The sequence below is a fragment of the Theropithecus gelada genome, chromosome 10 (assembly GCF_003255815.1).
Source record: "Theropithecus gelada isolate Dixy chromosome 10, Tgel_1.0, whole genome shotgun sequence".
NCBI classification, from domain to species: Eukaryota; Metazoa; Chordata; class Mammalia; order Primates; family Cercopithecidae; genus Theropithecus; species Theropithecus gelada.
The window spans coordinates 12,209,954-12,225,760 of NC_037678.1; the positions used below are offsets into that span (position 1 = coordinate 12,209,954).

At 51.6% G+C, this 15,807-nt stretch overlaps 1 protein-coding gene across 1 annotated transcript in view; it reads left to right on the forward strand.

Annotated features, from left to right (window-relative positions):
• Positions 1 to 307: 307 nt before the first annotated feature.
• The window catches only part of LOC112632879 (casein kinase I), a 48,367-nt gene continuing 32,867 nt past the window's right edge, over positions 308 to 15,807 (forward strand). Inside the window, exon 1 of the mRNA XM_025399009.1 lies at positions 308 to 410. The gene's annotated coding sequence lies outside the window, so the exon portion shown is untranslated. The remainder of the gene's footprint in view (positions 411 to 15,807) is intronic.

Sequence of the window (15,807 nt, forward strand, 5' to 3'; positions counted from 1 at the left end):
AAAAATATTTCCATAATGAACAGGTATTCTGCATGACTTCCTTGGAAGAGATTTCCAGAAATGGAATTGCTGCTCTAAGGCAAACGCTAATTTAAGACTCTTGGGCAGTTGGAACCTGTCCGACGGCGCAGAGACCCTTATCTCTGCCACCACCAGCAGGCTGATATTTTCAAGAAAAAAAAATTGCTAAATACGAACAGTCTCAGATAATGCAAAGAAGATAGATACAGTTTCCCAAGCACAGGTGTCAGAGCCAAAGATAACTTGACCCAAACGCTCTGATCTTCATGTGCCCATCTCTCCCTTAGGGGTTGGAGCGGGCCAAGAGAAGTACAGAGCGTGGGCTGCGAGGAGAAGGAAACAGGGATTTGAGAGGTTCCTCATCCCTCCGAGGTCATCCCTTACTCCAGGTGATCTGAACCTGAAGTCCGAGGCCCCAGTGAGTTCTAAGTAACCCAGGGGTGGAGGTGGGGTGGGGGATCCCAGCTCTTTCTGATCTGGGAGATCAGAAAGATGCTCATCTGGGAGAGTGGGACTTCCCCTTTCAGTCCGCCCACCCCCGAGGGCCGCACTAGGAGGCTCCCTCCAAGGCAGGCGCGGCTGATGCCCGGGGCCCAGGCCATGTGGGGCATGCTTGCCGGGAGAAGTGTCCCAGCGCCTCACCCCACAAGCACGAGAACCACGAAACCCCCGGGGCCGGAAAGCCGGGGCGGGGCGGGGCCGGGAAGCGGCGCGGGGCGGGGCCGGTGACGTCACGGTCCCGCCCCCGGCCGGCTCCCTCCTCTCCGCGCACTCCCCAGCGGAGTCCTCACCTGCAGGCACAGGTGTGCGCACCTCGCATCTAGGAGGCCGGCCAGCAAGCTTCAGGTGAGCGCCAGGAGGAGCTGGGGGTAGGTGCTGGGAGGAGGGCCCGGGGTGGGGGTCCTCACTCGAGGGAGAGGAGAGCCGGGTCAAAGGAGAGGAGGAGGGGGTGGGCATGGGTCTGTGGAGATGTTGCCTGCTCTCCCAAATCCTCCCTTGCCTCTGGGTTATAGTCACATTGTCCTGAAAAGGTAGACTTTGGAGGGAATTGAAGGAGAGGAAGTTGAAGAGGAAGCAGCAGGTTTCCAAATATTTCAACCACGAATGTATTATTATCATTCTTCTTATTATTTATTTCTTTGTTTTGTTTTTTTGAGACGGAGTCTCACTCTGTTGCTGGCATTATCTCGGCTCACTGCAACCTCTGCCTCCTGGGTTCAAGCAATTCTCCTGCCTCAGCCTCCCGAGTAGCTGGGATTACAGGCATGCGCCACCACGCCCAGCTAATTTTTGTGTGTTTTTAGTACAGACAGGGTTTCGCCATGTTGGCCAGGCTGGTCTCGAAACTCTGACCTCAGGTGATCCGCCCTCCTTGGCCTCTCAAAGTGCTGGGATTACAGGCATGAGCCACCGCACCCGGCCCTATCATTCTTTTCATTATTATCATTATTATCATTGGTGCTTTTCTTTGTTGTAAAACTGTATGCTGATTGACTATTTGGCAAATGTAGAAAAGTAGAAAAGTAGGAAAGAAATCGTCCATAGTACCAGGACACAAACAACCACTCTGGATATTTTGGTGTGTTTCCCTTCAGTCTTTTTTCCATGCGCAACCATTTTCATATCATTTTGTCGTACTGTATCTGCAACTTTTATGTCATGCTTTTCTCCTGAATATTGTGTCATAAGCATTTTCTCGTTGTTGTGAGTCATTTGTGTATGTGTAATCATTGTTTTAATGGCTGCATAATGTAACATTTGAGAGACTGGCCATGGCTGGGTCCCATTCTGAACGCTCCGTGGAAGATTATGAAGGGAGACAGGGACGTGTAACAGAAAAAAACAGGCCAAGGCCTCCACCCCCAACACTGGGATCTGGAGAAAGACCTTTGCTCCCTGTAACCATGAGTTTCCACATCTGGAAAGGGGGTACATAGAGCTACCTCCCCAGGGTGTTGTGAAGATTAAATGAGCTAAATTATGTAGGTCCTGTCCCCACAAACACCTGAAGGACCAGAGAACGGGAAGCGCTGGGGAGAGAAGGACGGGGATGAGCTCTTGGGAACACCCCCAGAATGGAGACATCTCTGAGTCTGGGCCAGGTGGACGTGAACCACTAGGTCGGTCCATATCCACTCGGTGCGGGCCGGACACAGACAGGATCCCTGAGGCAGGGCCAGTGACCTCCAGGCCTTCAGATGGGTTCATCCCCTTGGAATGAGCTTCTGGGCGAGCTTCAGAGTGAGGGGACTGGAAGATAAATAGGAGGGGGTGGAGGTGGGGCATAGTAACCAACCCCTTGTACAGATGAGGAAACTGAGGCTCAGAAGACAGGTGATTTGTTCAAGTTCCACATGGGAAACAGTAACCGAGTCGGTTTGGCCCCCAGGGCTCCTAACTCCCTCAGGGGTGTCTACACCAAATGCCTGGATGGGGGAGTTGGGGAGAGGAGGATGTCAGGGCTGGGTCATCAGCTGTACTTGTACCAGGCCCTCCTCCCACTTTGAGAGGCTTTCTCAATCTCTGACTGTACACCCCCACCCTGGCCCCTCATCTTCTTCTTCTTTTTTTTTTTTTTTTTTTTTAAGACAGAGTCTTGCTTTGTTGCCCAGGCTGGAGTGCAGTGGCGCGTTCTCGGCTCACGGCAAGCTCCGCCTTCCCGGGTTCATGCTATTCTCCTGCCTCAGCCTCCCGAGTAGCTGGGACTACAGGTGCCCGCCACCAGGCCTGGCTAATTTTTTGTATTTTTAGTAGAGACGGCATTTCACTGTGTTAGCCAGGATGGTCTCAATCTCCTGACCTCATGATCCACCCGCCTCAGACTCCCAAGGTGCTGGGATTACAGGTGTGAGCCACTGCGCCTGGCCCTGGCCCCTCATTTTCTTAACTCCCTGGCCATCTTCAGAGGGGGTCTGGGTACTGGGAACCTGTGGCCACACCTCAGTGGGATGGGAAATCTCCATTTCCCAGAGCCATCCATTTCTAGACCCTGGGGAGCTTGCTGTGTTTCTCTAACTGGGCTTTTTTGTAATGTGCACCCACAGCATGCTCTCACCGGATGAGAGAAAAAGGGCTCTGAGCCCTGTTGGGAGTGTCTGAGCATTAGGATAATCTTATAGAAAGGGTCTGTGTGGCCGGGCGCGGTGGCTCAAGCCTGTAATCCCAGCACTTTGGGAGGCCGAGACGGGCGGATCACGAGGTCAGGAGATCGAGACCATCCTGGCTAACCTGGTGAAACCCCGTCTCTACTAAAAAAAAATACAAAAAACTAGCCGGGCGAGATGACGGACGACTGTAGTCCCAGCTACTCGAGAGGCTGAGGCAGGAGAATGGCGTAAACCCAGAGGCGGAGCTTGCAGTGAGCTGAGATCTGGCCACTGCACTCCAACCTGGGCGACAGAGCGAGACTCCGCCTCAAAAAAAAAAAAAAAAAAGAGAAAGGGTCTGTGATCCCCCTCAAGGTCATCCCTTTCTGCCTGGCTTGCCACTCCAGGACGGGAATCTGGTTAGCAGGCTTCCCTAACAATTGGGTATCTAAGGGTCTCTGATGTTCTAAAACAGAATTAGGACAGTCACCTTCCAATTCACAGAAAATTGGAAGTGGTTCATTACATAGTCACAATGTTAGTCATTTGGAATGATAGCACTGGGGCCCAGAAGCAAGTCACTGCCTTGGGCCTGGGAAATGACACTTTTTGAAACTGTCGCAGCTCCACAACGTGTCTGTTCAAAAATCTGATAGCTAATACTTCTTGAGGACCTGGTGTGGCTGTCTCTTGTTCTAGGCACTTTAGAGTCATTCTACGAAATAGATACATATTATTAAATTACATTAAATTAATTTATTTGTTTTTGAGATGGAGTCTCCCTCTGTTGCCAGGCTGGAGTGCAGTGGCGCGATCTCGGCTCACTGCAACCTCCACCTCCCGGGTTCAAGCGATTCTCCTGCCTCAGCCTCCCGAGTACCTGGGATTACAGGCACGCGACACCACGCCCGGCTAATTTTTGTAATTGTAGTAGAGACGGGGTTTCGCCACGTTGGCCAGCCTGGTCTCCAACTCCTGACCTTAGGTGATCCACCTGCCTTGACCTCCCAAAGTGCTGGGATTACAGGCATGGGCGACAGAGGGAGATTCAGTCTCAAAAAAAAAAAAAAAAAGATACCGAAACTGAGGCACAGAAAGGTTCAGTAAGTTGCCCAAGGGAAGCCAGAATTCAATCCCAGGCTGTCTAACTCCAGGCCCCTCATCACTAGGCTACACTGCCTCTCTAACCTAAGAGGGTGTCTGACACTGTGTTCTCAAAGACATCTCTCTATTGTCTTCTGCACAAGGCATCAGGGCTTTCCCGGAGCATCCCTGTACTCTGTCAGTGTCTGTTGACATCCCTGTCTCTGTCTTAGCCCTGCTCACACTAATCTATAATGACCAGTTCCTAGGTTTGGGTTTCCTTGAGTAGATCAGCTCCACCATGCCAGACCCATGTACATTTCACCTCTGGACCCACCAAAAGGCCCAGCCAGGCCCAGCTCTGTAGCTGAATTAATAACTGTAGCTAGGTCAAGTTCCTATAGCTGAATTAATAACCGCAGCTACTATTCATGTGCCAGGCTCTGAGCTACAGGCTTTATGCATAGCAGCTCTTTGATTTCTTATTAGTATTACTATTGTTATTTTTGAGACAGAGTCTCACTTTGTCGCCCAGGCTGGAGTGCAGTGGCACCATCCCGGCTCACTGGAACCTCCACCTCCTGGGTTCAAGCGATTCTCCTGCCTCAGCCCCCCAAGTAGCTGCGATTACAGGCACCTGCCGTCATGCCCAGCTAATGTTTGTATTTTTGTAGAGATGGGGTTTCACCATGTTGGCCAGGCTGGTCTTGAAATCCTGACCTCAGGTGATCCAGCCGTCCCAGCCTCCCAAAGTGCTGGGATTATAGGCATGAGCCACCGCGCCCGGCCATAGCAACTCTTTTAATCCCCACTGAGGTGGGTGCTATTGCCACCCCCATTTCTGAGATAAGGAAACTGAGGCTTAGGAAGGTTCTATAAACTCATCCAACCACATAGCCTGGAGCTTAAAGTAGCCAATTAAGGATTTGAATCCAGCCTCTTGAAGCAGAGTCTTTTTTTTTTTCTTCTTTTTTTGAGACAGGGTCTCGCTCTGTTGCCCAGGCAGGAGTATGGTGGCGCAATCATGGTTCACTGCAGTGGGGTCATGGCTCACTGCAACCTTGACCTCCTGGGCCCAGGCAAGTCTTCCACCTCAGCCTCCCAAGTAGCTGAGGCTGTAGGCATGCACCACCATGCCTGACTAATTTTTTTATTTTTGTAGAGACAGAGTCCCCCTATGTTGCCCAAGGCTGATCTCGAACTCCTGGGCTCAAGTGATCCTCCTGCCTCGGCCTCCCAAAGTGTTGGGATTACAGGCGTGAGCCACTGCACCAGCCTGAAGCAGTCTTTACCACTGCTGCCCCTCAAGTGAGAACTGGTTCCAGGGGTCTCCAACACTAATGCAAACTGGTTGCACACCCCATCCGGGAAAATATTTTTGATCAGCAGGACTACATATGAAAGGAAACAACATAAAGACCAAAAAAACCCCACACAAATATTTTTGAGCATTCATTTTGTATTTAATTGTATATTTACTATTTATAACCTAGGTATGTATGTTCTGCTATGTTCATAGTGCATTATAAAACACATTAGGGGCCGGGCGCAGTGGCTCGTGCCTGTAATCCCTGCACTTTGGGAGGCTGAGGCGGGCCGCTCACTAGAGGCCGGAAGTTTGAGACCAGCCTGGCCTACACGGCAAAAACCCATCTCTACCAAAAATACAAAAATCGGCCGGGCGCGGTGGCTCATGCCTGTAATCCCAGCACTTTGGGAGGCTGAGGTGGGTGGATCAACTGAGGTCAGGACTTTGAGACCAGTCTGGCCAACATGGCAAAACCCCATCTCTGCTAAAAATACAAAAATTAGCCGGGCGTGGTGGCTTGCGCATGTAGTCCCAGCTGCTCCGGAGGCTGAGGCAGGAGAATTGCTTGAACCCGGGAGGCACAGGTTGCAGTGAGCTGAGATGGCACCATTGCACTCCAGCCTGGGAGACAGAGCCAGACTCCGTCTCAAAAAAAAAAAAAAAAAATTAGCCAGGCGTGGTGGTACAGACCTATAGTCCCAGCTACTGGGGAGGCTGAGGCATGAGAATCACTTGAACCTAGGAGGCAGAGGTTGCAGTGAGCAGAGAGAGAACCACTGCACTCTAGCCTGGGCAACAGAGCAAGATGCTTCTCAAAAAATAAATAAATTTAAGAAAACATACATTGAAGCAGAATATTTAGCAGGCTCAGATTAAAAACGAAAGAATACAAATTCTGATTTTGTTTCTTCTCACACCCCGCTGGGTTAGTTAGTGAACCTACTGGGGTGCAGACGTCTGCTTTGGAGTCAGCTACCTTCACGGTCACCAGAATCCCTGTGCTTCTGGAGTGGTGATCGAACTTGTGGTGTCCTGAGAGGAGGGCCCAGTTACCATGCATTGAGGGAGACAAAGGCAGAAGGTGCCCAGTCCCCAAGGCAGGGTGAGGCTCCAAGCTAGGTCTGGAGAGGTAAACAGAAGTCTTTCCTAAGCGATTTTTTTTTTTTTTTTTTTTTTTGAGACGGAGTCTCACTCTGTCACCCAGGCAGTTAGAGTGCAGTGATGTGATCTTGGCTCACTGCAACCTCTGCCTTCCGGGTTCAAGTGATTCTCCTGGCTCAGCCTCTCCAGTAGCTGGGGCTACAGGCACACGCCACCACGCCTGGCTAATTTTTTGTATTTTTTAGTAGAGACAGGGTTTTACCGTGTTGTCCAGGCTGGTCTCGAACTTCTGAGCTCAGGCAATCTGCCCGCCTTGGCCTCCCAAAGTGCTGGGATTACAGGCGTGAGCCACTGTGCCTGGCCAATTTTTTTTTTTTTTTTTTTTTTTTTTAGATGGAGTCTCGCTCTGTCACCCAGGCTGGAGTGCAGTGGCACAATTTTGGCTCACTGCAGCCTCCGCCTCCGGGGTTCAACTGATTCTCCTGTCTCAGCCTCCTGAGTAGCTGGGACTACAGGTGCATGCCACCACACCCAGCTAATTTTTTGTATTTCTAGTAGAGACAGCGTTTCACCATGTTAGCTAGATGGTCTTGATCTCCTGACCTTGTGATCCACCCACCCCAGCCTCCCAAAGTGCTGGGATTACAGTGGTGAGCCACTGCACCCAGCCCTTCCTTAACTTTTATGCATTATTTGGTCAGATTCTCTTAAACTCTCTGAGCCTCAGGTTTCCTCCTTTTTTTTTTTTTTTTTTTTTTTTGAGACAGAATCTTATTCTGTTGCCCAGGCTGTAGTGCAGTGGCATGATCTTGGCTCACTGCAGCCTCGATCTCCTGGCCTGAAATGATCCTCTCTCCTCAGCCTCCTGAGTAGCTGGGACCATAGGCATGTGCCACCATGCCCAGCTAATTTTTTTATTTTTTGAATAGAGACAGGGTCTCCCTTGTTGCCTGGACTGATCTTGAACTCCTGGTGAACCTCAGGTTTCTACCTGCAAAATGGGTGGGGTGATCTTCAGCTCACAAGATTCCTGTGGCATGAAACCAGATTCCGTGCTGAGTACCCAGTGTGGAGCCTGCATGCTGTCCATCCAATAAATCCTAGTTTTTTTCTCTCTTCCTGTCCATGGGCAAAACTCTAAGCTGTTCTGAGCAAAGCCATTGGATAAATCTCCTAGGTAGCTCCTAGGATTAGAGATCCTCTTACCTCTCCCTTCCTCTTCAGCCTTCTCCCCTGAGGGAGGCCTGGGTGCCATTTGACTGGTCTCCCCACAGTGGGCCCCTCCCACCCCCGAATATCTGAGGTTCCTACCATTCAGCTATTGCTCAGGGCTGTTCCTTCCCCAGCCAACCAGCATCCAAATCCCACCTACTTTTATTTATTTATTTATTTTTTATTGAGACTGAGTCTTGCTCTGTCGCCCAGGCTGGAGTGCAGTGGCACAATCTTGGCTCACTGCAACCTCTGCCTCCCTGGTTCAAGTCATTCTCCTGCCTCAGCCTCCCAAGTAGCTGGGACTACAGGCAAGTGCCACCACGCCTGGCTAATTTTTTGTATTTTTAGTACAGACAGGGTTTCACCACTTTAGCCAGGATGGTCTCCATCACCTGACCTCATGATCTGGCCACCTTGGCCTCCCAAAGTGCTGGGATTGCAGGCGTGAGCCACCACGCCTGGCCTATTTTCTTTTTTTCTTTTTCTTTTTGAGCCAGAGTCTCACTTTGTCACCCAGGCTGGAGTGCAGTGGCATGATCATGGCTCACTGCAACCTCAGGCTTCCAGATTCAAGTGATTCTTGTGCCTCAGCCTCCTAAGTAGCTGAGATTACAGGCATGCACCACCACGCCTAGTTAATTTTTTTGTATTTTTAGTAGAGATGGGATTTCACCATGTTAGCCAGGCTGGACTTGAACTCCTGGCCTCAAGCAATCTGCCTGCCTTGGCCTCCCAAAGTGTTGGGATTACAGGCGTGAGCCATCACGGCTGGCACCCATCTACCTTTTTTTTTTTTCTTTCTGAGATGGAGTTTCTCTCTTGTTGCCCATGCTGGAGTAGGATGGTGTGATCTCAGCTTACTGCAACCTCAGGCTGGAGTGCAATGGCGTGATCTCGACTCACTGCAACTTCCACCTCCCGGGTTCAAGCGATTCTCCAGCCTTAGTCTCCCAAGTAACTGGGATTACAGGCACCCGCCACCATACCTGGCTAATTTTTTGTATTTTTAGTAGAGACGGGGTTTCTCCATGTTGATCAGGCTGGTCTCGAACTTCCAACCTCAGGTGATCTGCCTGCCTCAGCCTCCCGAAGTGCTGGGATTACAGGCGTAAGCCACCATGCCTGACATCCCACCTACTTCCTTTTTTTTTTTTTTTTTTTTGAGACGGAGTCTCACTCTGTGGCCCAGGCTGGAGTGCAGTGGCCGGATCTCAGCTCACTGCAAGCTCCACCTCCTGGGTTTACACCATTCTCCTGCCTCAGCCTCCCAAGTAGCTAGGACTACAGGTGCCCGCCATCTCACCCGGCTAGTTTTTTGTATTTTTTTAGTAGAGACGGGGTTTCACCGGGTTAGCCAGGATGGTCTCGATCTCCTGACCTCGTGATCCGCCCGTCTCGGCCTCCCAAAGTGCTGGGATTACAGACTTGAGCCACCGCGCCCGGCCAACATCCCACCTACTTTCAAGTCCTGCCTCCTCCCTTCCACCCCAGTGTCAACTCCAGAATTTCTCTATAGACAGGGCTTAGGGGGACAGTCTGATGGCAGGGGAAGAAGGGGTCGGAGACTTGTCTCAAAGCTGTATTTGTGTAGCACTTCAGATAAAATTACAAGAATAACAACTGCCCACATCACAAAGGGGAGAGGGCTGCTCGCCAACAATTGGTACCACCACTGCCCCCAGACACTGACTTTCCTGTGGCAGTCACTGTCTAGCGTATTCTCTCAATACTGTAGGTCCCTCTTTTTTCTTGTGTCTATTCAGCCTCTTCTGTCGGATCGTCAGCTCCTGGCAAGCTGGGGCCAGCGTAGACCTCTGAGGCCCTGCAAGGAGTTGGCATCGGGAAATGCTTGTGGGTGAACGTGTGATGTGGCAGGATGATGAGTCGCACCAACTATGCCGAGCGAGGAGCGCTGCTGTGGGCATCGGGATTATTAGTTGCAGCAATCACCCTCATTCCCGGAGCCCAGCTAATGAGTGGTTGTGTGACCTGGGAACGGGAAGCCCTGGCTTCTCAGAGGACGGAAGGAGCAGGTTTGGGCACTGGTTGACTGCAGCACAAACAAGGGATGTTGTGCCGAGCAGAGGGGTCAGAGGAGCCCATAGGGCCGGAGTGACAGGCCAAGCTGGGGGAGGGAAGCAGACAGGGGTGAGCTGGAGGCCGGGCACGGGTGGCCCTTTGGGGGTGCCGAGGATTTGTGTAGTGCTCCCTGCTCCTGGGGACATGTGACAGGCGCTCCTGGCTCCTCTGGGAGTTACAGCAGCACAGGGAATGCTGAGCGGAGCAGGAGGACAGACGGCCCAAGCAGAGCAGGAGGACAGGCAGCCACCATGAGAAGGGGTGGGTGGGGCGAGGTGGCCCTGAGGGAGGGCTGTTAGGGACCATTTGGCTCAGGATGGAAAGTGTTAGGCCCTGCCTTCACCCCCAAGATCACACACAACATCACCATTGCACAAGTATTTATGGGGCACCCATGACCAGTTGGGTACCCACAGGAGCACCTATGGGAGATTTCTTTGTCTTGGAGAGACCCTAAGAGCATTAAAAATAAACAAGTTAATAAGCCAGTCATAAGTACCATGAAGAAGATAAAGCAGCTGGCCGGGCATGGTGGCTCACACCTGTAATCCCAGCACTTTGGGAGGCTGAGGCGGGCGGATCACAAGGTCAGGAGATCGAGACTAGCCTGACCAATATGGTGAAACCCCCGTCTCCACTAAAAATACAAACATTAGCCGGGCGTGGTGGTGGCATGCACTTATAATCCCAGCTATTCAGGAGGCTGAGGCAGGAGAATCACTTGAACCCGCAAGGCGGAGGTTGCAGTGAGCCAAGATCGCGCCACTGCGCTCCAGCCTGGTGACAGACTGAGACACCATATTAAAAAAAAAAAAAGCGGGCCGGGCGCGGTGGCTCAAGCCTGTAATCCCAGCACTTTGGGAGGCCGAGACGGGCAGATCACAAGGTCAGGAGATCGAGACCATCCTGGCTAACACGGCGAAACCCCGTCTCTACTAAAAACACAAAAAAAAATTAGCCGGGCGAGGTGGCGGCGCCTGTGGTCCCAGCTACTCGGGAGGCTGAGGCAGGAGAATGGCGGGAACCCGGGAGGCAGAGCTTGCAGTGAGCTGAGATCTGGCCACTGCACTCCAGCCTGGGCGACAGAGCGAGACTCCGTCTCAAAAAAAAAAAAAAAAAAAAAGAAAAAAAGCAGGGTATCGCCAGTACAGGAAGGACAGAGGGGAAGGAAGCCCACTGAAGACAGATCAAGGAGGGCTTCTGTGCACAGGTGACTTTCGAGTTGTGATCTGAGCCTTGAGTAGGAGGCAGTCATGGAGGATTGGGGGAGATCATTGTAGGCAGAGGAACAGCCAGGCAAAGGCCCTGAGGCATGGTGAGATGACAGACAGTGAGGGAGGGAGAGTGAGGTTTGAAATGGGTCTGAGGCAGGCAGGGACTAGATCATAGCAGGCCCTGGGAAAGAATGTGAATTTCATGCTAAGGGAAGAAGGAGCCACTGGTATATTTTCAGTAGCCAAGGTCAGATCTCAGTGGTTAACAGGCCATGTAGTATCCAAGTGGAAGACACACGTGGTGAGAGTGGCTGGGTTCAGAATCCAGTTGGGAGGTAGGGCTCATGGGAGCTGCTCAGGTTTTGAATATGGGGATAAGGGGTGCAGGGAGAGCTGTTTCCCACTGAGCCCAGATTTGTCACCTCAGGGTCTGTCTCAACTTTGTGCCCGGGATGTGGAGTGTAGGGGCCGTGCCCATCCAGCCCTGCCCTTAGCTTCAGCTGGGGAGACTGAGAGCTTTAGAGCTCACTTTGTCCAGCCCCTGAGAGAGGGGCTGTGGATTCTCCAAGGTCACGCTAAAATTCTGACTGACCGGGGACCAAACCCAGGCCTTGCTACCCTGCCCTGCTGCCTCTCCGCTGAAGACGGAAGAGGAGGGAGGAAGCCCTAGCAGGAGTGACCTGACCGGGCACGGCCCAGTGCTGAAGTTCCCTGGGAGAAATGCCTGAAAAGAGAGCCTGGGGCCAAAGCTGTGTCCTGGGAACAGTCAGGGGTGGGTGGGACATCATGGAAGGGTCTGGGAACAAAGAGCCAAGGCCTAGCTGGGTGAGGAGAGGAGAGTGCCCCAGGTCAGCATCTTCAGGCTGGCAGGGCTGGGGGTGGGGGGACCTCTGAAGCCTGTGGGCCATGGGCCCTCCATGAGCAGGGCCTGAGAAGGGGAGGACCCCGAGAAGCTTCCCACAGAGGGCCTTCGAGAGCCAAGACCAAGATGGGCAAGGCTAGCAGCTCCCCTGGACCCAACTAGGTTTCCATATCTCCAACTCACTCCCACCTTAGAAGGGGCTGGCACTGGCACCTCCAGAGGAAGGGTGACAAAAGAAAAGGAGAGGCGGGGGATACAGCCTGCAGGGCTCAGGTTTTCAGAGGAGCCCAAGTCAGGAGCCCTGCATTGGACTCTGCTCCACTTCTAAGAATGGCAACATTGTAATATAAGCGTCTTCTTCTTATTCAGGGCTGTTTCTGGGCTACATTGTTTTTGTGATTTATTTTACATATGAGACTCAGAGTTTCAGGAACTTGCCTAATGTCACACTATTACAAAGTGGCAGAATACTATCTTTTTTTGTTTTGGAGACAGAAGAGCCTCGGTCTATCGCCCAGGCTGGAGTGCAGTGGTGGGATCACAGCTCACTGCAACCTCCACATCCTGGGTTTAAGAAATTCTCCTGCCTCCCAAGTAGCTGGGACTACAGTCACCTGCCACCATGCCAGGCTAGTTTTTTTGTTTTGTTTTATTTTGTTTTGTTTTGTATTTTTAGTAGAGATGGGGTTTCACCATGTTGGCCAGGCTGGTCTTGAACTCCTGAGCTCAGGCAATCCGCCCACCTTGGCCTCACAAAGTGCTGGGATTGCAGGCATGAGTCACCCACCGTGCCCGGCCGCAGAATACTATTTGAAGTTAGCGTCTTTTTTTTCCTGTTTTGTTTTGAGACAGAGTCTTGCTCTGTTGCCCAGGTTGCAGTGCAATGGCGGGATCTTGGCTCACTGTAACCTCCATCTCCCAGGTTCAAGCGATTCTCCTGCCTCAGCCTCCCGAGTAGCTGGGATGACAGGCGCATGCCACCATGCCCAGCTAATTTTTGTATTTTTAGTAGAAACAGGGTTTCTCCATGTTGGCCAGGCTGGTCGCAAACTCCTGACCTCAGGTGATCTGTCTGCCTCAGCCTCCCAAAGTGCTGGGATTACAGGTGTGAGCCACCGTACCTGGTCATAGAATACTGTTTGAAGCTAGCTTCTTAACTATGGGGGGCTGCCATCACATGCTGCCTGGGACCTTGGACAAGGGTCATTCCCTCATTGGGCCTTGGTCTCTCTATCTGTAAAACAGTGGAGGGGGACTAGGTGTAGTGGCTCACCCCTTCAATTCTAGCACTTTGGGAGGCTGATGGGGGAGGATCACTTGAGGGCAGGAGTTCGAGACCAGCCCAGACAACATAGTGACCCCATTTAGGCAACATAGAAACCCTGTCTCTATAAAACAACGAACAAAATTAGCCTGTGATGGTGGTGTACGCCCATAGTCCCAGCTACTCAGGAGGCTAAGGTGAGAGGATTGCCTGAGTCCAGGATTTCGAGGCTGCAGTGAGCTATGATCATGCCACTAAATTCCAGCCTTGGTGACAGAGCAAGACCCTGTCTCTAAAAAACAAAGAAACAAACAAAAAATGAAAAAAGCAGTAGAGTGGAATAAATGAAGCTTGTAGCTCTCCCAACTGGAATCTACAGTTCCTTCTGTAGTGGATGGGTTCAGGGGCAGAAGCCTGATAGGGGATGGGGGACACCCAGGACTTTTCTTTTTTTTTTTTTTTTTTGAGACGGAGTCTCGCTCTGTCGCCCAGGTTGGAGTACAATGGCACAATCTCTGCTCACTGCAAGCTCCGCCTCCCGGGTTCACGACATTCTCCTGCCTCAGCCTCCCGAGTAGCTGGGACTACAGGCGCCCACCACCACACCCAGCTAATTTTTTGTATTTTTAGTAGAGATGGGGTTTCACTGTGTTAGCCAGGATGGTCTCGATCTCCTGACCTCATGATCCGCCTGCCTCGGCCTCCCAGAGTGCGGGGATTACAGGCGTGAGCCACTGCACCTGGCCAACTTTTCTTGAAATTATGTCCACAGCAGGGCATGGTGGCTCACGTCTGTAATCCCAGCACTTTGGGAGGCCGAGGCAGGTGGATCACCTGAGGTCAGGAGTTCGAGACCAGCCTGACAAACATGGTGAAACCCAGTCTCTACTAAAAATACAAAATTAGCTGGACGTGATGGCACATGCCTGTAATTCCAGCTACTCGGGAGGCTGAGGCAGGAGAATCACTTGAACCCGGGAAGCAGAGGTTGTAGTGAGTTGAGATCGCACATTGCACTCCAGCCCTGGCAACAAGAGTGAAACTCCATCTCAAAAGAAAAAAAGAAACTATTTCTTCCACTAGCCTGGGAGAGTAGTTAAGGGCACAGACACTGGCAGGCCACCCCCAGCCCCAGCCCCCGAGGGTGGAGTGAGTGCTGACCACGTCAGTATAGGCCACATGTCTCTAAAGAGTCTGGCGCACGGTGGGTGACAGCATTTGGAGTTGGTCAGAGATCAGGAGGCTGTCTCTTCACGGTCCATTCATTCATTCATCCAGCAAATCTTTGTTAAATACCTCCTATGTGCCAGAATAGATCCTAGATATTGGTGACACAGTGGTGCCCAAAATAGCATTAACTCCTTCCCTTTGTGCAGCTTAGACCCCAAAGTAAGGAATGCAGACAAAAAAATAAAAATTCCCTACAGAGCATGTTAGATAGTGATACAGGCCAGGAGAAAAAGAAACAGGCCACAGAGGCTAGGCACGGTGGCTCACGCCTGTAATCCCAGCACTTTGGGAGAGGCTAAGGTGGGTGGATCACCTGAGGTCGGGAGTTCAAGATCAGTGGGACCAACATGGAGAAACCTTGTCTCTACTAAAAATACAAAATTAGCTGGGCGTGGTGCCGCACGCCTGTAATCCCAGCTACTCGGGAGGTGGAGGCAGGAGAATCGCTTGAACCTGAAAGGCGGAGATTTCAGTGAGCCAAGATCGCAGTGAGCCGAGATCACGCCATTGCACTCCAGCCTGGGCAACAAGAGCAAAACTCCATCTCAAAAAAGAAAAAAGAAAAAAAAAAAAAAGAAACAGCAGAGAAGGGGAAGGCAGTTACCCATGGGGGTGGGGTTTTATTATTATTTTTATTTTATTTTTAGTAGAGACGGGGTTTTCCACATTGTCCAGGTTGGTCTCGAATTCCTAACCTTGTGATCTGTCTGCCTTGGCCTCCCAAAGTGGTGGGATTACAGACATGAGCCACCAAGCTTGGCCAATTTTTTTGCTTGTTTTTTAAAGATAGAATCTTGCGGCTGGGCGCGGTGGCTCAAGCCTGTAATCCCAGCACTTTGAGAGGCCGAGACGGGTGGATCACAAGGTCAGGAGATCGAGACCATCCTGGCTAACACGGTGAAACCCCCGTCTCTACTAAAAAATACAAAAAACTAGCCAGGCGAGGTGGCGGGCGCCTGTAGTCTCAGCTACTCCGGAGGCTGAGGCAGGAGAATGGCGTAAACCTGGGAGGCGGAGCTTGCAGTGAGCTGAGATCTGGCCACTGCACTCCAGCCTGGGCGACAGAGCGAGACTCCGTCTCAAAAAAAAAAAAAAAAAAAAAAAGATGGAATCTTGCTCTGTCATCCAGGTGGGAGTGCAGTGGCATGATCTCAGCTCACTGCAACCTCTTCCCCCCAGGCTGAAGCAATTCTCCTGCCTCAACCTCCCAAGTAGCTGGGATTACAGGTGCACACCACCATGCCCAGCTAATTTTTGTATTTTAGTAGAGACGGGGTTTCACCATGGTCTTGATCTCCTGACCTCGTGATCTGCCCATCTTGACCTCCCAAAGTGCTGGGATT